Source organism: Giraffa tippelskirchi, chromosome X (genome assembly GCF_054371585.1).
Source record: "Giraffa tippelskirchi isolate mGirTip1 chromosome X, T2T-mGirTip1v1.2.pri, whole genome shotgun sequence".
NCBI classification, from domain to species: domain Eukaryota; kingdom Metazoa; phylum Chordata; class Mammalia; order Artiodactyla; family Giraffidae; genus Giraffa; species Giraffa tippelskirchi.
In genome coordinates this window covers 146,293,186-146,316,676 of record NC_137289.1, presented here as the reverse complement: position 1 = coordinate 146,316,676, position 23,491 = coordinate 146,293,186, and positions in this window count along the sequence as shown.

Here is a 23,491-nt window from a genome sequence, read left to right as displayed (position 1 = left end):
CCCCACCCAGGGATTGAACCTGTGTCTCTTACGTCCCCTGCATTGGCAGGCGGTTGCTTTACCACTAGCGCCACCTGGCTGCATAAAAATCACATAATAGATGATGATTGTTGTCCAGAGTTGGGAGCAAAGGGACACAAATTTCTCAAAAGCCTTTTGTAGTTCTAGTATTTTCTTTTGCCATGTAAAAGGATACACTCCACTGGCTTATCCCACTGAAGTATACACTGCTATTATAAATATATAGCAAATTATAAAAGCAAATGTGAATTTGGAGTCTCAAAATTTCCTTTAGGAATATATGATATGATCTAGATATTTGGTAATGCTGGTCACCGATTTATTATTAATCAACTGGAGATGATAAATCTTTAAACAGTTCCTGAGGACACAAACGAGCATTCCAACAGGGGGAAAAAAATCTGAGACAAACAGAATTAGCCAATTGTTCTCTCCCAGGAAAGCAACCACAAAAGCAGCAAAAACACCTTCCCTGGTTGAGAAACATCCTGTGATTTAAGTTACAGGGTTAATGAATATCAGCCCTCCAGGGGAAAACGGAAATTTATCTTATCATACTAGTTTTTATTACTTATTTACTTGGGTTGAGAAGATCCCCTGGGGGAGGGCAGGGCAACCCACTCCAGTATCCTTGCCTGGAGGATCCCATGGACAGAGGAGCCTGGCAGGCTGCAATCCATGGGGTTGCAAAGAGTCAGACACGACTGAAGCGACTGAGCATGCATGCACTAGTTTTTATTACTTATTTACTTATTTACGCAAAAAAGGAACGTCTTAGATGACTGGAGATCCAGCTCAGAAAATGCAGAGGAACAAAGGGAGGCTAGGCAGTCAGAAACTGAGTCTAAATCACGTCTTAGAATTGAGTTTGTTTCTGAGGAGAAATCCCTGCAGCAATCTCTGACACTGAGGGCCCCCATTAGAAATGCAGAAACTGCTGTTTCTGGAGAGTATAACTGTCCTTTTCTTGCCGGTCACCCCTTCCCCCAACCTTATCAGAAAGGCTGTGCGTCCAAATTGAGGATCTAAAGAACCTCTGCTTGGGGGTTGCTGAAGTTGAGGCCATAAAGCATGGATGGAGGTGTAATGGTGCCCTCTGCTGGAGAAACTCAGTAATGCCGCCCAGTAAGTTTCCTACCAGAGCTCAAGTGATTTTGGGGGGCTAAGGGGTGGGGGAGGGCTCCAGGGTGTTTCTGGAACAAAAAGTCCTGAGAAGTACTCTGCAAAAAAGTAGTTGCAAAACCCCAAACCACATGAAATTAGCTTGATTCTGAGTTGACAGTGGAATTTGAAACCAGCTGTATTTCATCCTAAAATGTTAGCGCTATAAACCCTTCATCAAACCTGGAGACAATTATTTTCTCACTATCTGGACAAGACCACATTTCTAGCGGCTGAATTTTTCCAGGGCAGACTTTGCTTTCCCATTTTCCTTTTGTAGAGCTCCCCTCTCGCAGACTTGCATAAACAAGCCGCACTAGAGAAGGAAGGGATGGTCTGAGGTTCAGCCTTATTCCACTGCCTATGATTCCCCCACTAAAAACCATCAAGGGAACTTGTTACATAAAGCATGCATCACAGTGGCATTCCCAGGCTTCTGAGACCAGGCTTCTGAGAAATACAGAGGAAGGCCAAAAACTGATTTTAAAAAGCCATTTGAGAAAGTTAAGGAAAATAGTGGTATTTCATTCAAGGAGTAGATTCTTAACCTCATTTATCAGTTCTGGGTACACAGTTAAAATACTGAAACTACCCACAACCTAAAATAGCCAAAAGTAAATATGGGACAGTAAAAGGAGACTGTTGAAACGAACCTCATGCCAATTGAACTTTTGGTAAAGAGCATACTGCTGTTTGGTGATCTTTAATAATGTCTGCCAGCCTCTGAGATATTACAGAAACATTGGCTTAAATGAGTTTCCCAGGTGGTGCAGTGGTAACGAATCTGCCTGCCAATGCAGGAGACACAAAAGACATGGGTTCAATCCCTGGGTCGGGAAGAGCCCCTGGAGTAGGAAATGGCAACCCACTCCAGTATCCTTGTCTGGAAAATTCCAAGGACAGAGGAGCATGGTTGGCTATTGTCCATGGGGTTGCAAAGAGCTGGACATGACTGCGAGACTGAGCATGCAGCACGCATGAGCACACACATATACTGGCTTAAAGAGAAGTAGGGAGTCATAGAGACCAAATAGAATTGCTTCAAGGAATCAAAACACGCAATCTCCTGGTTAGTCTGGCTGTTTTCTTCTTGTTGTTGCTGTTTGCTTTAAAACTTAAGCCATGATGAGACAACTGAAAACCATGCTTTTGGTTGAGTGAGACCAATGGATTCATTCATTCAGTTACACAAATGTGAGGCTGGCCTCATGAGTGTGCAACCTGGGCAGTCGCATAGGGCTCCATGCTACGAAGGCTCCCCAGTTTGGATGAACGCCCTACTGCCCTCACCTTGAAATTCTTCATAATGTTTCAACAAAGGGCTCCATGTCCTCACCTTGCCCTGGGCTTTGTAAATTGGGTAGTGTGTCCCATACATAAGCTTATTTGGCGTGTAGTTTTGAGCACTGTCAGAGTAAGATGCTGGCCCTCCTGGGGAACACAGTGATGTCCAAAGTATGATGTGTTTGTTGAATGACCTTCCCATCTAAGAAAGGAGATGAGACATGTCCAAGGACCATGAGAACATGCGGCCAAATATAATAATTCAATAAAAGAGGCCTGCAGTTCAGAGGATGATGGCAAGATCATTTCCAGCTGGGAAAACCTGAAATGTCTCATGAATGGGGTGTCATTTGAGTTGAGCCTTTCAAGCAGATTCTTTAGTGCTTATTTTTCTGAAGAAAAATAGAAAAACAAAGAAAATAAATAGAGGCGCTTTCCTTTTTTACCATCTGGTCCACTTTGTGGTTTTACTGGTTCCTTTTTCTCAGTCACCTTAGTTGACTTTGGAGTTTTAAGCATAGGATTTTGGTGTTTTTGTACTCATAAAGTGTGGTCTTCAGTAGAGAAAAAGAGTTTGAATTTTTAAATATTGGAAGATGGGGTCAATGTGTGTGCCTCTCAGCAAGCCTCGTTGGAGATGGCAGATGAATTCAAAATCTGTAGTATCATGTACGCGATTCAGATACTCACAGGGTGGGTAAGTGTTATCATCTCACTACTATCTAGAAAGCCAACTGTGTCCACCTCAGGACCCCAAAGAAGCTCAACAACAAAAAAAATGAGGCACCAATGCTAGAATTTGTTGTACCCAAAGGTCCAGATCGCATCTCTCTCAACTGCCACAAGAGCGTTCCCAGCAAACCCTCTGCTTAAAAGAGGTTATCAGGAAAGCCAAGGGCTTCCCTGGTGGCTCAGTAGTAAAGAATCTGCCTGTCAATGCAGGAGACATGGGTTTGATCGCTGGGTTGGGAAGACCTCCCCTGGAGGAGGGCATGGCAACCCACTCCAGTATTCTTCCCTGGAGAATCCCATGGATAGAGGTGTCCGGCCGGGGCTACAGTCCATGGGGTCACAAAGAGTTGGACATGACTAAAGCAACTCAGCACAAGAGAATACATGAGTATTCTCTAAGATTGGAGATAAGTATTATACATGGAGGGATAAAGCTGCACATAACCAATTTTAAAAAAATAATATTTTTAGGATATCTTGGCCATCAGTTCAGTTCAGTTGCTCAGTCGTGTCCAACTCTTTGCAACTCCATGGACCACAGCACGCCAGGCCTCCCTGTCCATCACCAATTCCTGGAGTTTACTCAAACTCATCATTGAGTCGGTGATGCCATCCAACCATCTCATCCTCTGCCATACCCTTCTCCTGTTGCTCTCAATCTTTCCCAGCATCAGGGTCTTTTCAAATGAGTCAGCTCTTCACATCATGGGGCCAAAGTATTGGAGTTTCAGCTTCAACATCAGTCCTTCCAATGAACACTCAGGACTGATCTCCTTTAGGATGGACTGGTTGGATCTCCTTGCAGTCCAAGGAACTCTCAAGAGTCTTCTCCAACACCACAGTTCAAAAGCATCAATTCTTTGGCACTCAGCTTTATTTATAGTCCAACTCTCATATCCAAGGAGTAAGTGTCTTTTATTTATTGTTTTTGTCTTTTTAAAAAACTTTATTTATTTTAATTGGGGGCTAATTACTTTACAATACTGTATTGGTTTTACCATACATTGACATGACTCTGCCATGGTTCTACATGTGTTCCCCATCCTGAACCCCGCTCCCATCTCCCTCCCCATCCCATCCCTCAGGGTCATCCCAGTGCACCAGCCCTGAGCACCCCGTCTCATGCATCAAACTGGACTGGTGATACATTTCACATATGATAATATACATGTTTCAATGCCATTCTCCCAAATCATCCCACCCTTGCCCTCTCCCACAGAGTCCAAAAGTCTGTTCTGTACATATGTGTCTCTTTTGCTGTCTTGCATATAGGGTTATCGTTACCATCTTTCTAAACTCCACATATATGCGTTAGTATACTGTATTGGTGTTTTTCTTTCTGGCTTTACTTCACTCTGTATAATAGGCTCCAGTTTCATTCACCTCATTAGAACTGATTCGAATGTATTCTTTTTAATGGCTGAGTAATATTCCATTGGGTATATGTACCACAGCTTTCTTATCCATTCGTCTGCCAAAGGACATCTAGGTTGCTGCCATTTCCTGGCTATTATAAACAGTGCTGCGATGAACATTGGGGTACACGTGTCTCTTTCAATTCTGGTTTCCTCGGTGTGTATGCCCAGCAGTGGGATTGCTGGGTCATATGGCAGTTCTATTTCCAGTTTTTTAAGGAATCTCCACACTGTTCTCCATAGTGGCTGTACTAGTTTGCATTCCCACCAACAGTGTAAGAGGGTTGCCTTTTCTCCACACCCTCTCCAGCATTTATTGCTTGTAGACTTTTGGATAGCAGCCATTCTGACTGGTGTGAAATGGTACCTCATTGTGGTTTTGATTTGCATTTTTAATGATTGCACTGATAATGAGTGATGTTGAGCATCTTTTCATGTGTTTGTTAGCCATCTGTATGTCTTCTTTGGAGAAATGTCTGTTTAGTTCTTTGACCCACTTTTTGATCGGGTCATTTATTTTTCTATAATTGAACTGCAGGAGTGGCTTGCATATTTTTGAGATTAATTCTTTGTCAGTTGCTTCGTTTGCTGTTATTTTCTCCCATTCTGAAGGCTGTCTTTTCACTTTGCTTATAGCTTCCTTTATTGTACAAAAGCTTTTAAGTTTAATTAGGTCCCATTTGTTTATTTTTGCTTTTATTTCCATTACTCTGGGAGATGGGTCATAGAGGATCCTGCTGTGATTTATGTCGGAGAGTGTTTTGCCTGTTTTCCTCTAGGAGTTTTATAGTTTCTGGTCTTACGTTTAGATCTTTAATCCATTTTGAGTTTATTTTTGTGTATGGTGTTAGAAAGTGTTCTAGTTTCATTCTTTTACAAGAGGTTGACCAGTTTTCCCAGCACCACTTGTTAAAGAGATTGTCTTTTCTCCATTGTATATTCTTGCCTCCTTTGTCAAAGATAAGGTGTCCATAGGTGCATGGATTTATCTCTGGGCTTTCTATTTTGTTCCATTGATCTATATTTCTGTCTTTGTGCCAGTACCATACTGTCTTGATGACTGTGGCTTTGTTGTAGAGACTGAAGTCAGACAGGTTGATTACTCCAGGTCCATTCTTCTTTCTCAAGGTTGCTTTGGCTATTCGAGGTGTTTTGTATTTCCATATACACTGTGAAATTATTTGTTCTAGTTCTCTGAAAAAGACCGTTGGTAGTTTGATAGGGATTGCATTGAATCTATACATTGCTTTGGGTAGTGTACTCATTTTCACTATATTGATTCTTCTGCTCCATGAACACGGTCTATTTCTCCATCTATTTGTGTCCTCTATGATTTCTTTCACCAGTGTTTTATAGTTTTCTATATATAGGTCTTTTGTTTCTTTAGGTAGATATATTCCTAAGTATTTTATTCTTTTTGTTGCAATGGTGAATGGAATTGTTTCCTTAATTTCTAAGGAGTAAGTGTCTTTTAATTTCATGGCTGCAGTCACCATCTGCAGTGATTTTGGAGCCCAAAACATAAACTCAGCCACTGTTTCCACTGTTTCCCATCTATTTGCCATGAAGTGATGGGACTGGATGCCATGACCTTACTTTTCTGAATGTTGAGTTTTAAGCCAACTTTTTCACTCTCCTCTTTCACTTTCATCAAGAGGCTCTTTAGTTCTTCTTTGTTTTCTGCCATAAGAGTGGTGTCATCCGCATATCTGAGGTTATTGATATTTCTCCCGGCAATCTTGATTCCAGCTTGTGCTTCATCCAGCCCAGCAGTTTGCATGATGTACTCTGCATATAAGTTAAATAAGCAGGGTGACAATATACAGCCTTGATGTACTCCTTTTCCTATTTGGAACCAGTGTGTTGTTCCATGTCCAGTTCTAACTGTTGCTTCCTGACCTGCATACAGATTTCTCAAAAGGCAGGTGAGGTGGTCTGGTATTCCCATCTCTTTCAGAATTTGACTGTGTGGATCACAGTAAACTGTGGAAAATTCTGAAAGAGATGGGAATACCAGACCACCTGACCTGCCTCTTGAGAAATCTTGGCCATATTCAATATTAAAAGTGAATTTTAAAAATCTTCATACATTAATGGATATAACCACATGCCATGCTTTGGGTCAATGTCCTTAGAAAAAGAAAGTACGGCCCAAAAGAAATAATACAGTCAGTGAACTCCGCAGAACCTGCGAACATTTTTTTCTTTCCTGCTGTTTCATAGTTACACTTAATATGTTCTATATATCTAGAATTTAGTCTCTTTAATTCCTAATGGAATAAAGTAGAAGCTTAAAAAATTCCACTATGTCTTTTTAAGCCTATGATCATGGATAAAGCTATGCAAGCACGGGTACAATACAATAAATTATATGTTCTCTTTTTCCAGTCTTGTCTTATCTAAGTTTGATTTCTCACTAGATATTTAAACCAGAACCAGAAACAGAGATTCTCTGGCTATCAACGAAACAGCATTTGTCACTTCTTACAAAATTGATCATTTTGGCTTGCCGCGTAGAATACAATTAAGAGAGAGCTCCTATTATTTTAAGAAGCTGACAATCTAATTCCCCAGGAGGGAGAAGCAATAAACATTGAAATCAAATAATTTACCTGTACTTTGTGAGAAAGTTGAGACAGAAAAGTAGACATTTTTAACACGGTAGGTTTTATGACTCAGGTTAAGATGGAAGGTCAGGGATATTAGGTATTCAGTTTACAATATCAAATTCAGTTGACTGTTTCTTTCTATGAGAAAAGAGTGGAATACTAAAGCTACATTTGACGCCAATTCAACGGCCAAGCCTGCTTGAATGAAACCACCGTCTGGCGGAATTTATGAGAGAAAAAGAAAACCGTGTAAGCAGCAGTCGGCTTTTAGCAATGGGTGGCAGAAGAAAAGCATATCCAAGAATATCAAGGTTTACCTTTGCCCTCATTTCCCATTTTAAGAACCGTGTCACATGTTTCCAACTGGAGCATTCTGGTCCTTATAACCACTTTGCTTTGGCATTCTGGCAACTCCTGACCCACATTTTTGGTTGCCAAATTGTGGTTAGCGTGGGCCAGGGAGCCAGGGACTGCTGACTCAACTGTTTCTGCAGCTTGTGGCTACGTGGGAACAGCGGGCAATGGTTGGATTCCTCTCCTGTGCTCAGAGCACATGACACAGTGGGACTGGGAAGGGGTACAATCAGCCCATGGTACAGAACTGCTTTCTGGATTCCCATGGAAGGCTCAAAAGAGCTGAAGCAGAGAATCAGGCTGGCAATCAAACCTCCATGTGCGCAATGTCTCTGTTAACGTGGCACAATGAAGAGTCACTGGGTGTATTTCAGGGCTAGTCTTCTTCAACACTGTCTTTTGAATTATGAAGAGTGAGCTCATCAGAGCCACGGATTCATCCAAATGAAATGAAAATCGGTCTTCATTCTGTTTGAGAAGAGGGGGGTTTTGCAACTTAAAAAAAAAAAAAAAGACTCAAGAACATCATCGTTCTGGCTAAAGCAGTCCCTGCAGTGGCTGCAGTCTGGGGAGGTTAGATGCAGAGAAATGCAGGAGACTTCCTGGCTCCATCTCAGTCCTACGCAATCAGCATTCTGAGGCCGGAGCCCAATAATCTGGGTTTTGCCAAGCTTTCCACGTGATTCTGTCTCACGCGTAACTTGAGAACCACTGAGCTAAGGAATCAGTGCAGAGGTGACTTCTGTGACAGTAAACAGTGTCACCTCCCCTGGGAAATGGGCTGCCTGCGAATGTGTTACCAGGGGCACTTCCACTTTGTACTGTGGCCATGACAGCAGACCATTTTACTTTAGCTGAAGAAAAGAAGCCATCTACTCCCTCAACGTGTATCATTTGACTTGTTCAAATTCAAATTGCCCAAGATTTTCCTAAAAGCCCCAAAGCACAAAATAGCATTTATGTGAAAGTCAAAGTGTTAGTTGTTCAGTCGTGTCTGACTCTTCACAACCCCATAGACTGTAGCTCACCAGGCTCCTCTGTCCATGGGATTCTCCAGGCAAGAATACTGGAGTGGGCTGCCATTCCCTTCGTCCCATCATTTGTATGACTGAATAGTAATTTTTTGAACCATACTCCATATACTGTTGTTGATTTCTGCGCAATTAAAATGCTTACTTTTTCTCCAAAATAAAATTTTCACAATTCATAGGCTCAAAGAATTTTAGAGTTGGATCTTTACAATTAGTCACCATTTTCTTTTGTTTAAACCCAGGGAAGGAGCAACTCGGGTCACAAGATGCAGACAGTGAGAGGTGAGGCAGAAAAATCTTCCTGGGGGCAATGAGAAAAGGTGACCAGTGGCAAAGATAGAAGTTCCTCGACTGGGATCAGAAATCAAGGACCACATCATATTCATCTCTTATCTCCCTTTCACATCACAGTTCTGGGAACAGTGTTGGCACAGTTCAAGCAACGTTTTTTTTGAAAAAGGATATGAAATAAAAGGTATGTTCCTTTTTTTCTCTGCTCCTACAGGAGGAAAAAGGCATTTTCTCACAGTCTGCCAGAAGGGATGAGGGAAGATGAAAAATTACTTCGGTTTCTATTAAATAATAGGTTACTTCTTTGAAGTTGCCAACCCGGTAGCCTGTGATTGTATAAAATGGATTCTATTAACAAGAGACCCAGGACAACGAGCCACAAAGATCCGGACTGAGATGTGTCAGAAAGGCTATTTGGAGATGTTGGCGCTGGGCTGGCTCATTCCTATGTCTGGCTCAAGTCCATTTTATTTAGCACCATAAAAACAGACTTAGCTTATGATATTTTAAGCCTCTCAAACAAAGTGAGATCTATGCCATGGGGTGCAACTTTGGACCTTCCACTGTCCCAGGTTTTCCCCAGGTCAGGAAAGGCGAGAAACTGTTTCTGCATCAAGAAGCGCCAAGTGGAAAGCGCCCCCCCCCTTCTAATATCACCAGGAATGAATAGGCAGCGTGTTTCCCATAATTCAGCAATAACTGGGCTATTATTCTTTAATGCTTCAGTTTATTAATGTAGCCACTGTGTCATTCCGACCATGCCCATGTAATTAAATTACCCGACAGACATTTGATATGAAGCTCTCAATCCCCACAAAAGCCCAGAATTTCTATGCCCCTTTGTGAGTCCCTAATGAATGAGTGGCACACACTCTTCTGTCATCCACGTTCACCCACTGTCCTCTCTGACTGCTCTCCTGTGTCGCAGGGGCTGGCTCCTGCAGACACACTAGGAACCGTTCAAAGGCAGGGGGTCACGTTTCCTCTGACAACAACAAGCACCAGGCAGGCTATCACCTTTCTTTCTGTTTGTCCGGCTAGACTAGAGGCTGACCAAATTAAATTCCAAACCCACTGCCTGGGTGGATCAGTGGTACACTCTTCAACCTTGGCTCCCCAATGTTTGTTCTTCTCTGGGTCATAAGTATGAAGGGAAAATAAACTGAAAAAAAAATTAAAGCCGCTGCTATGTACATCCAAAGATGTCACTGTGTGACTTTGTGAAAAGGAAAACAGATAAATTTACTTGATCATTAAGTGTTTGACTTTAAAATGTTGCAAACGGAGCTATAATAATGAAGTCCCCTCCAGATGCCATTCTAATCCAGCTTGTGAAAAGTTATCTGGGATTATTGATAAAACAGTGGATTTTTTCCTATATCAAGTGTTCAAGCTATCAATTACAATACACAAAGCATGCTAAATGTTGTAGAACTTGGACATGAATTCTTTAAAATAATCACAATAGATTGTACAGTAGGAATTTCTTTATTTCTAGAAATGGCACTTTAGAGGCTCTGTCTGTGTGCGTGCTATGTTGCTCCAGTCCTGTCCGACTCTGTAATCCCATGGACTATAGCCCCCCAGGCTCCTCTGTCCGTGGGATTCTGCAGTCAAGAATACTGGAGTCAGTTGTCATCCCCTTCTCCAGGGGATCTTCCCAACACAGGGATCGAACCCGTGTCTCATTATGTTTCCTGCATTGGCAGGTGGGTTCTTTAGTATTAGTACAACCTGGGAAGCCCAGAGGATCTACATGTTTCTAAAGATTTTTTAAAAACTTGCATTTTGCATTTAACAAAATGTAACGTGAAGGTGAAAGAGGAGAGTGAAAAAGTTGGCTTAAAGCTCAACATTCAGAAAACTAAGATCATGGCATCTGGTCCCATCACTTCATGGCAAATAGATGGGGAAGCAGTGGAAACAGTGGCTGACTTTGTTTTTTTTTTGGGCTCCAAGATCACTGCAGATGGTGATTGCAGCCATGAAATTAAAAGACGCTTGCTCCTTGGAAGGAAAGTTATAACCAACCTAGATAGCATATTAAAAAGCAGAGACATTACTTTGTCAACAAAGGCCCATCTAAGTCAAGGCTGTGGTTTTTCCAGTAGTCGTGTATGGATGTGAGAGTCGGACTATAAAGAAAGCTGAGCGCCGAAAAATCGATGCTTTTGAACTGTGGTGATGGAGAAGACTCTTGAGAGTCCCTTGGACTGCAAGGAGATCCAACCAGTCCACCCTAAAGGAGATCAGTCCCGGGTGTTCATTGGAAGGACTGATGTTGAAGCTGAAACTCCAATACATTGGCCACCTGATGCGAAGAGCTGACTCATTGGAAAAGACCCTGATGCTGGGAAAGACTGAGGGCAGGAGGAGAAGGGGATGACAGAGGATGAGATGGCTGGATGGCATCACCGACTCAATGGACATGGGTTTGGGTGAACTCCGGCAGTTAGTGATGGGCAGGGAGGCCTGGCGTGCTGCGGTTCATGAGGTCGCAAAGAGTCAGACATGACTGAACTGAACTGAACATGATTAACTTAGTATATATTTGTTAGGATAGAGTCAGATTTGACTGCAAACCATGACACGTGATTTTTGAATATTTAATTACATGCTTTATGTATGGTAGGAAGAATATAAGCAAAAGTAAGTGTATAGAAATATAAATTGAGATCTAATCTGAAAAAAATTACTTTGCTTTTGAAACATGAAAGAAGCATGAAATCAAAGTATACGATGCCCACATAAGTAGATTAGAGATGTTTCTAAACCACCAAACTTTGAGATTGGATATTTGAGAGAGAAAAATCACATCTTATGGGAATCTTGAAAATTTAAATGTGGTTAAAATCCGAGTAACAATTACCTTATTACTTTCACTGCCCTTTAATGTTAAAATCTGTTTATATATTATTAACATAATCTTAATTTACATGATGTTTCAACTACACAGATACACAGAGAAAATATTAAATTTAAATTCTAAAATATTTGAGATGAAAAGAATACTTAAAGTTATTAGTAGCTATTCTATTAGTCCCACACTCACGATTTAAAGCAAAATATTACTTCTGGTTAAAATATTTTGAGGGAGATGATCTGAACCAACAATATAAGCTAAGAATTGTTCATGTGTGCATGCACGCTCAGTCGTGTCTGACTCTTTTGTGAACCCATGAGCTGTAGCCTGCCAGGCTCCTCTGTCTATGGAATTTTCTAGGCAAGAATGGAGTGGGTTGCCATTTCCTCCTCCAGGGGATCTCCCTGACCCAGGGATCGAATTCACAACCCCTGCATTTCCTGTATTGCAGGTGGATTCTTTACTGCAGAGCATCAGGGATGCCCTCATAGGATAGTCAATGAATATTTGTGAGAGACAAACAGGAACATTTCATAATGACAGAAGGGCAAATCATCAGGATGACATAACAATAATAAATGTGTATATATTTAATTCAAAATAAAAACTGCCAGAACTAGAGAAGAGAAAGATAAATTCATGATACCAGTTGCCGATTTTATACCTCTATTTATTTTTGAATTTTTAACCATTTTTAATTGAAGCATAGTTAAATACAACATTGTGTTGGTTTTAGGTATATAGCAAAGTGATTCAGTTATACATCTATCTACCTATCTATTTATCTGGGGGCTTCCAGGTGGCTCAATGGTAAAGAATCTGCCTGACAATTCAGGAGACACAGGCTCAATCCTTGGGTCAGGAAGATCCCCTGGAGAATGGTAATGGCAACCCACTCTAGTATTCTTGCTTGGAGAATCCCATGGACAGAGGAGTCTGGCAGGCTACTTTCCATACCAAAGAGTTGGACACAACTGAACGACTCAACATGCATGCATCTATTTATCTAAGTACCATTTATCTAAATACCTATCTACTTATCTATTTATATATCTTTATATATCCATTTTTATATCTTTATCCATTTATCTGTCAATAGATATTTAGGTTGCTTCTATGTCTTGTCTATTGTAACTAGTGTTACATTGAATATTGGGGCGCATGTGCCTTTTGGAGAGAGATTTTTCTCCAGATATATGCCCACGAGTGGGACTGCAGGATCATATGTAACTCTATTTTTAGCTTTTTAAGGAATCTCCATAGTGTTCTCTTTAGTGGCTGCTCCAATTTACTCTCCTACTAACAGTGTAGAAGGCACCTTTCTCTCTACACCCTCTCCAGCATTTACTATTTCTACAGTTTTTTTTTTAATTGGAATATAGTTGTATTTGTAGAGTTTTTAATGATGGCCATTCTGACCAGTGTGAGGAAATTCTAGTTTTGATTTGTATTTCTCTAATAATTAGCAATATTGAGTAACTTGTCACGTGTCTGTTGGCCATCTGTATATCTTCTTTGGAGTAATGTCTTTATAGGTCTTCTGCCCATTTTTTGACTGGGCTGTTTCTTTGATATTCAGCTGTATGCACTGTTTGTATATTTTGGAAATTAATCCCTTGTTGGTAGCATTTTTTGCAAGTATTTTCTCCCAGTCTGTAGGATGTCTTTTCATTTTGTTTATGGTTTCCTTTGCTGTGCAAAAGCTTTTAAGTTTAATTAGGTTACATTTGTTTATTTTTGTTTGTATTTCCATTATTCTAGGAGACAGATTCAAAAAAATATTGCTGCAACTTATGGCAAAGAATGTTCTGCTTATGTTTTCCTCTAGGAGTTTTACAGTTCTACAATATATATACTTCTATTTAAGTAATGGATGAAACAACTAAGACAAAAAAGGTCAGATCTTTAAAAAAAAGTCCCAAATATTTAAAAAGTAAACAACACACTGCTAAATAATCTATGGAAGTAAAAGAAAAAAAATCACAGGAAAAATTAGGAAGTAATGTGAATGAATGAAAAAGAAATATCAATATATCAAAATTTGTGAGGTGAAGCTAAAACGTGGCTTAGAGGGCAATTTGTACAGTTAAATGTCTATAAGAAGAAACATTTAAAATCAGTGACGGGAGTGGGAAGGAGGCTCAGGAAGGATGGATGTGTATATGCTTATGGCTGATTCACATTGTTGCATGGTAAAAACCAACACAACGTCGCAAAGCAATTATCCTCCAATTAAAAATAAACTTAAAGGAATAAATCTGAATTGAAACTCTAAAAAATAGAGTAAAATCAGTGATCTAAGTTTACACCTTAGGTAGTTAACAAAAGAGCAACAACTTAAACACAAAGTAACAGAAGGAAGGAAAAGTAAACATAAAAAGAGTAAATGATAAAATAGCTAATAAATAATAGTTACTTAACAAAGTCAAACTTTGTTGTTGCTGTTGTTTTTTACCTTAGTAACAAAATTCACAAACTCTTGGCAATACTGATCAAGGAAAAAGAGAGAAAACAGGAATCATCTGTATCACTCTGCAGGCATCAAAGAAATAAGGTAATATTATAAACAATTTTGTCTTCCTTGGTAGCTTAGCTGGTAAAGAAACTGCCTGCGATGCAGGAGACCCCGGTTCGATTTCTGGGTTGGGAAGATCCCCTGGAGAAGGGATAGGCTACCCACTCTAGTATTCTTGGGCTTCCCTTGTGGCTCAGCTGGTAAAGAATCTGCCTGCAATGTGGAAGACCTGGGTTTGATCCCTGGGTTGGGAAGATGCCCTGGAGAAAGGAAAGACTACCCACTCCAGTGATCTGGCCTGGAGAATTCCATGGACCGTACAGTCCATGGGGTGGCAAAGAGTGGGACATGCCTGAGTGACTTTCACTTTCACTTTCATCCTTCCTGAAGATATACATGACTGTCTTTAACTAAATATTAGCAAATCAAGTCCAGCAACATGTAAAAAGCATAACACATGACAACCAGGAACATAAGTTTAATTTAACATTTGAAATCAATCAACCAGTTTAATTCACCACATTAAGAGGAGAAAGGAGAAAAAACATATGATCATTTCAATAATGGCAGACAAGGAGCTTTATAAAATTCAACAACCACTCAATGATATAAAACTGTAAATTAGGAAGTAAAGTCAATTTTGTCAACCTGATGAAGAGCATCTATGGAAAAACCTATGGTTCACATAACACTTTATTGTAAAAGATTGAACACTTTCTCTCAAGATCTGAAAAAGGCAAAAATGTCTACTTTAAGCACTCATATTCAACAGTGTACTGGATACTATGGTAGTGTTTTAGTCTCTAAGTTGTGTACAACTCTTGTGACCCCATGGACTGTAGCCCACCAGGGTCCTCTGTCCATGGGATTTCCTAGGCAAGAATACTGGAGTTGCCACTTTCTTATACAGGAGATCTTCCCGACCCAGGGATCGAACCCACATCTTCTGCTTGGTAGGCAAATTCCTTACCATTAAGTCACTTGGGAAGCCACTGGCTTACTATAGCCAGGGAAATAAAATGAGAATAGTAAATAAAAGACATAAAGTTTTAAAAGGAAGTAAATTTGTCCTTTTTCAAAAACTGCATGATTGCTTATATAATAAAATTCTGAGGCACCAACAAAAAATTGTTCAAGCTAGTAAGTAGATTGTAAAATCTACTTATAATAAGTAAAATCCAGAAATATGCTCACATGTATATGGTCAGTAGATTTTCAACAAATGGTCCAACGTAATCAAATAATGAAAAAGACCAGTTTTTTCATCAAACGGTGCTGGAATAACTGGAAAAATCACATGATAAAAAAATGAACTTTGACCTCTACCTCATATTACACACTGTCAGTAAATCAAGATGCATCATAAACCTAAACCTGAAAGTTAAAACTAAAGGTTCTAGGGAAACAAATCATAGGCAAATATCTCACAACTATAAAGTAGGAAAATACTTTTTACAGAGGAAACAAAAATAATGAATAGAAAAAAAGGAAATTGTGTTTCATCTAAATTTAAAAGTTCTGCTCATCAAAGATACTATTAAGAAAATAAAAAGCCAAGATACTGACCAAGAAAAGTATTTTATCTATCTACCTACCTACATTTGACACAGTAATTGTATCCAGAATATATATAATAACTCTACAATTCAAAAATAAAAAGATAACCCAATAAAAATGTATCAAAAGTATAAAGAGAAATTTTATAGTGGAAAGTACATGAGCCACCAATAAGTACAGAAAAAAAGTTTTTCAACATCACTGTTTGTCATCAGAGAAATTTAAAATAAAAACTCAACAAGATGTCATTTCATACTCCACAGAATGGTAAAGATGAAAAAAAAAAGATGAAAAAAATAAAACACCAAATGTTGGTGAGGAAGCGAAGAAATCAGAAGAGACTTCATACGTTACTGGTGAGAGTGCAAAAGGTTACAAGCACTTTGGAAAAGTGTTTTGCGGTTTCTAGTACATTTAAACATACATTTATGCTCTTCCCAGTAATTCTGCTCTCAGGTACTTACCTAAGGGAAATGAAAACGCATGTCCTCACAAAGAATTATATGCAAATGTTTGCAGTTGTTAAGTCGCTTCAGTTGTGTCTGGCTCTGTGCGACTCCATGGACTGTAGCCTGCCAGGCTCCTCTGTCCATGGGATTCTCCAGGCAAGAATACGGAGTGGGTTGCTGTGCCCTCCTCCAGGGGATCTTCCCAATCAGTGGTCACCAATTATATCCTACTTCACCTCTATCCTTAATGTTCTTGTTATTTATACCGTATGCCTTTTTTTCTACACTAAAAGAAAATCTATGATTTGCTCTCTCACAAGGTTAGGGAATTTTTGTTAAATTTTGTGTATAGATGAGTCTCAAGCTGAAGTTTTGTTTAAATTTCTTTTTCTTCATACTTCAAAGCATTCTGCCTTTAAAGGCAAGGAGTTCCTGCAGATAATTTTATACACGTAGTTGTGATTCTTGAGATACATTGTCAGGGTGTTATCTTGTAATATTTTTCTAACCTCTACCGTGGAATACATATTAACATTATAAATTAATTAAAATCAGTTCTCAAGAGTTAGTTATGATATCCTTAATCTAAAGCTGTTGATTTTACCTTAGATATGATGCTCGTGTGCATGCATACTCAGTTGCTGTTGTGTCCGACTCTTTGTGACCCCATGGACTGTAGCCCACCAGGCTCCTCTGTCCATGGGATTCTCCAGGCAAGAGTACTGGAGTGGGGTGCCATTTCCTCTCCTAGAGGATCTTCCCGACTCAGGGATAGAATCCATGTCTTCTGTATCTCCTGCATTGCAGGCAGATTCTTTACTACTGAGCCGCCTGGGAAGCCCAGTGATGCTCACACTGAGTCTGAATTCAGGGGTTTTTTCTGAGGTTGTTTTTTTAAAGTAACACTTCCCAATGGCTCTACTGTTGAGTTTTTCATTGAAAAGAGGCGAGAAAAGTTTTGTCCACAATATTCATAAGCCATATTTGCTGTTGTTGCTGTTATTTAAGACTCCAACTCCCCACCCCTCCTTCCCCAAAGAGAGCCCCAAATCAGGCCGTTTACAAGAGTCAGGGTTTGACGGTGGAGGTGGAGTGTTGTTCTCAAGGTCACCAGGCTCCTCTGAACATGTGGCAGAAAGCAGAAGACATGTCGACATGTGAACTTCACCCATTCATGACCAGGATGCCAGACTTCTGAATCCTGAGGTGTCCAGGCTTTGCCCAGGGCTGTTTCTCTTTCAGGTCAGTCAGTTCAGTTCAGATCAGTCGCTCAGTTCTGTCTGACTCCTTGAGACTCCATGGACTGCAGCACACTAGGCCTGCAGTCACCAACTCCTGGAGTTTACTCAAACTCATGTCCAATTGAGTTGGTGATGCCATCCAACCATCTCATCCTCTGTTGTCCCCTTCTTCTCCTGCCTTCAATCTTTCCCAGCATCAAGGTCTTTTCAAATGAGTCAACTATTCACATCAGGTGGCCAAAGGATTGGAGTTTCAGCTTAAACATCAGTCCTTCCAATGAACACTCAGGACTGATCTCCTTTAGGATGGACTGGCTGGATCTCCTTGCAGTCCAAGGGCCTCTCAAGAGTCTTCTCCAACACCACAGTTCAAAAGCATCAGTTCTTCTGCGCTCAGCTTCTTTATAGTTCAACTCTCACATCCATACATGACTATTGGAAAAACCATAGCTTTGACTAGACGGACCTTTGTTGGCAAAGTAATGTCTCTGCTTTTTAACATGCTGTCTAGGTTGGTCATAACTTTTCTTCAAAGGAGTGTCTTTTAATTTCCTGGCTGCAGTCACCATCTGCAGTGATTTTGGAGCCCCAAAAAATAAAGTCTGACACTGTTTCCATTGTTTCCCCATCTATTTGCCATGAAGTGATGGGACCAGATGCCATGACCTTACTTTTCTGAATGTTGAGTTTTAAGCCAACTTTTTCACTCTCCTCTTTCACTTTCATCAAGAGGCTCTTTAGTTCTTCTTTGCTTTCTGCCATAAGGGTGGTGTCATCTGCATATCTGAGGTTATTGATATTTCTCCCAGCAATCTTGATTCCAGCTTGTGCTTCATCCAGTCCATGGTTTCTCATGATGTACTCTGCATATAAGTTAAATAAACAGGGTGATGATATACAGCTTTGATGTACTCCTTTCCCTATTTGGATCCAGTCTGTTGTTCCATGTCCAGTTCTAACTGTTGCTTCCTGACCTGCACACAGATTTCTCAGGAGGCAGGTCAGGTGGTGTGGTATTCCCATCTCTTTCAGAATTTTCCACAGTTTATTGTGATCCACACAGTCAAAGGCTTTGGCATAGTCAATGAAGCAGAAATAGATGTTTTTCTGGAACTCTCTTGCTTTTACAATGATCCAACGGATGTTGACAATTTGATCTCTGGTTCCTCTGCCTTTTCTAAAATGAGCTTGAACATCTGGAAGTTCACAGTTCATGTACGGTTGAAGTCTGACTGGGAGAATTTTGAGCATTACTTTACTAGCATGTGAGATGAGTGCAATTGTGCAGTAGTTTGAGCATTCTTTGGCATTGTCTTTCTTTATGTCTCTCTTCCCCCCAGTATCAAAGAATTCTTTAAGCTAAGGCTCAGTCAGTTTCTCTTACACTTATTTGTGAGAGCTACTTACGATACCCTTTGTTTTTTTTTTTTAACAAAAGTGCTTAAACCTAATTTAAATCTAAACCAAGAAGTGGCATGATATCTTTAAATAAAATCAGAACCACCCCAAATTCCTGATTCTTTCATTCCTAACCATGCTTCCTGATAACAACCTAAACAGTCTTTTTGTATAATCAGGTGTTTATATATAACCACAGGCTTTAAAGAAGGCTGAGCGCCAAAGAATTGATGCTTTCAAATTGTGGTGCTGGAGAAGACTCTTGAGAGTCCCTTGGACAGCAAGGAGACCAAACCAGTCAATCCTAAAGGAAATCAACCCTGAATATTCACTAGAAGGAGTTATGCTGAAGCTGAAGCTCCAATACTTTGGCCACCTGATGCAAAGAGTCAAGTCATTGGAAAAGACCCTGATGCTGGGAAAGACTGAGGGCAGGAGGGATGGCAGAGGATGAGATGGCTGGATGGCATCACTGATTCAATGGACATGAATTTGAGCAAATTCCGGGAGATAGTGGAGGACCGTGAAGCCTGGTGTGCTGTAGTCCATGGGGTCGCAAAGATTCAGCATGACTTGGCAACTGAACAACAACAATGTATATGTGTACAGTACAGACTTTTGTTCAGATATAGCTTATACATGTAAAATATGTTTTGAAGAAGTACATGTATAGTTATTATATTTACATGGGATATATATGTGTGTACATATAGCCTCTTGCACACATATGTAAGCACATTCTTATTTCAAAACAATCTCTGCATTTCCCTTCCAGATTTGGGACATAAAGAGCCTAAGAATGTTGCTTTTCATTCTCAACAAAGAAGTGGGAGACAGCTTACAAAAATCTGATTCTGATCCCGTCAAAAATATGCTTAGGAACAAACATAAGCCCCAAGGATAAGAGCAACTTGGACAGATTTTCTCAGAATTCTCGAAAAACTGGTTTCTCCCAAACCAAGCAAACCCATCAAATGGACACACTGGGCCAGGGTACATGAGGCCCTCGCTAGAGATGTTCAATGGATGCTAGAAACTACCCTGTCCCTAGGTTCAGTACATCTCCTCTCTACATGGACCCTGCAGCCAGCCCCAAACGAAGTCAGTTTGGTGTGTACATTTCGGCCAGCCCCTCACAGAAGATGTCGCTGTTCCCAGTGGAAGGACAATAGCGCAGAAGGTCCCAGCCCACAGTCCCAGGAACGACCCGCTCTTTAGCATGACCCTGATGGCAATGAGATGCATCAGCGAGACAGTGGGAAAGAAAGAGAGACAGGGAGAAAGGGGGAAGAGATGGGAGAAAGGGACAAAGGCAGTAAAAGGGCAGGATGGGCAAGAAAAGAGGAAGAGCCAGGAGTGATGGAATGCGGGGGAGAGGCGGAGGAGAGGGAGGCTGGAGAGTGCTGGAGGAGACAACGGAGGGGAGGGATGTAGGAGAGGCGGGGTAGAAAAGGGCCGGAAGGAGACTACAGAGAGACTAAACTAGAACAAAGGGAGGGATGGACAGATAAAGACACTCTTAAAGGAGAAGGAGATAGAAAGATACAGGGGAGAAGACATGCAGATTTACAGAGACACAGGGAGGGAGAGAAAAGGGTCAGAGAGAGGCTGTTGGTCTGTACCCGTGCCCCGAGGGTCTGCAAGTCCTGTACCCACCCAGCCTCGAGACCAAAGAAAGAGTCCAGAATCAGCAACAGAGGCGTTGATGGTCTACTGGACAGCGATCTTCAACATGTGAAGCAGGGTCTTGGAGTCTGTGTGTGGCAGACGGGCAGGGCATGGCAGCAGTCTTTACTACTGAGGGGGCAGGGGAGAGAAGGAGGCTGCCATTTGTAGGGGAACTGATGTCAGGGTGGCTCATCGGTTCCAAGGGAAACCAGTGGCTGGGGTAGGGGGCAAGCACGTGGGCACTTACTAATTAGGCGCTAGTGGTAAAGAACCTGCTTGCCAAGGCAGGAGACATGCGTTCAATCCGCGAGTTGGGAAGATTCCCCTGGAAGAGGAAATGGCAACCCACTCCGGTGTTCTTGCCTGGAGCATCCCAGGGACAGCAGAGCCTGATGGGCTATAGTCTATGGGGTCGCAGAGTCTGACCTGATGGAATCGATTTAGCATGCATAATTAAGAAGACTGGATAGTGATATGAGTGAATCAGGGACTGGTGGAGCAGGGGATGTACAGAGAGCAAGAGAACAGCCATCTGGAATGACCTCACCATACAGGGGAACCATGCAGGCAGCTGAGCCACCAAACAAGGCTGTGGCTGGGAGCAGTATGGGGTGGCCCAGCTGCACGGTTGGACAACTCTGTGATCCACCCCTTGGGCTGGTTCTCTTGTGAAATGCAAAATCTCAGCGGGCTGAGTCCAGGGAGCTTGCAGTCATGTCTCCTCTGTCATCAGTGGGTGGTCCTGATCTCAGTGCAAATGTAGAGAGAGCACTGCTCGGCCTTCTCATTGTCCTGATGAGTTACACAAGCAGTATCTTTTCCCTCCCTGGTTACAGCTCAGAAGAGCACACACAGGACAGAGTGAAGCCAGGAGGGCTGCAGGGGGAAGCAGAACCTGTCTTCGTAAGTAGAATCACCCAGAGCAGTCCTTACTGCCTTTCACAAGGTCATTGGCAGATTGTACCAGTCATACCATCTCCAGCTGGTAAACAGAAGGAAGTCCAGCCCAGGAAGACCCAGATCTGAAAAGCAAATGACAAAGGCTCTGGTATCAGGACATTTTTTCTGGAACCTTCTTTCTCTGGGAAGTCAGTGGGCATTTAGCTGGCATTACCACGTTTAGCAGAGGCACAGACAGATGCCTAGTTCAATCTGAATTGCATATAAACCATAAATAACACTTTGCTCACATGGTAAAGAATCTGCCTGCAATGCAGGAGACCAGGGTTCGAGCCCTGGGTCAGGAAGGTCCCCTGGAGAAGGAAATGGCAACCCACTCCAGTATTCTTGCTTGGAAAATCCCGTGAACAGAGAAGCCTGGAGGGCTACAGTCCATGGGGTAGCAAAGAGTTGGACATGACTGAGCAACTGAGCATGCATGCATGCATGCATTAGGATTCACCCTCACAGTATAGAAGTTTTCTGCTAAATGCAAAAAAATTTCCTAAACTTTTGTCCCATGTGTCAGGGTTTTATTGTGTTTCATCCTGCTTTTAATTCTAGTATCTCTTTTGGTTCAAGCAATATTTTGTCAGGAGGAAAGGTAGTATGTTCGCTTTTTCCAATATCCGAACACCTGGTATGTGATGGGAAGGGCTACATTGTCGAGTGAAGATCAAGTGAATAAAAATACGATTGAGGAGGGGCCACTGAGGAGATGGAATTGCACAAGCAGACATCCTCTTCCTGTGTGTGGGTAGCATGGATTCCCTGTCCAGGAGCTGTATTACTGCCTTCCTGGAGGAGTGGTGGGTGGAAAGTGAGAATAAATGACCTCTAAGATTCCATCTAACTAGGACTTTTCTGGCATTGATTAGAAAAATGGGCCCCTGTGTACTCTTAAGGGTCTTCTCTTCAATCCAATGGAAAACTCTACCATTGAGGCTCATGGTACTGTGAAACACCTCCTATTTGATTTTAGATGAAATGAGCATAGATAACTTGGGAACCAAAAAAAAAAAAAATGAGGGAGCTACAATTTTAGACTTCCCATCACATATTCTCAGAGAATATCAGGGCACGCTATGGACTCTGGAATGGTGCCAGCGTGTCTTGGTGAAGCGCCAGTGGGTGCAGTGGAATGTTGAGGTTGTACGCAGAAGGATAAGCATATGACAGTGTAGCAGCTGAAGAGTGAGACTGGAGAATGAAGATGAGAAACAATAGCTAGGGCAAAGAAGACTCTGACCATGGGGAAACAGAAGCCCGATTCAACTAATCTCAACATGGAGTTCAGTATATACCACAGCAATATTCGCCCTGCCCCGCTCCGTCCTAAACGTAGATTCTCTTTTCTGAGCATATACAGCCACAGTACTAGAGAAGTCAGGAAAGAATTAGCCAGAGGCTAGGCCTTGAATAATAGGTTGCATCTGTTTTGAATATGTTCATGGCCCACACGTGGCACTGACCTCCTGTCAGAGAGGCCTCTGAACTGCAACACAAGAAGATGTGTTGATCTAGAAAATGCTTACACAAGCACTTACACACTTGAAAAGAAATCTTCTGTGTCTTTGGCATGCCAGTTACAGACATTCTAGAACTGCACCGCTCATCGCCTTTTTTTTCTTTCTTTCTTATTTTTAGAATTGGGATGCCATAAGGCATGAGGGGTCAAGATAAATGAGGACAGGTGAACTGCAAAGAAGGAATGCTGTTAGCTCTTCCTTAGGTGACCTTGTGCCTGCATACGGTCCATGCTCTTATGGCCCACAGTAGCACAGAGCAGAGGATTCAATTATTATCATTGCAGTCTGCCCTTTTTTTAAAATATAGAATCGAAACATTAGTAAAACCATGGTAGAGCAATTGCTGTGATATCTTAGGATACTGCTCTATCTGGAGCCTTTGAAAACAATCTAACTTACTTTCTAAAATCGTGACTGTCCTATGTATATTCTGG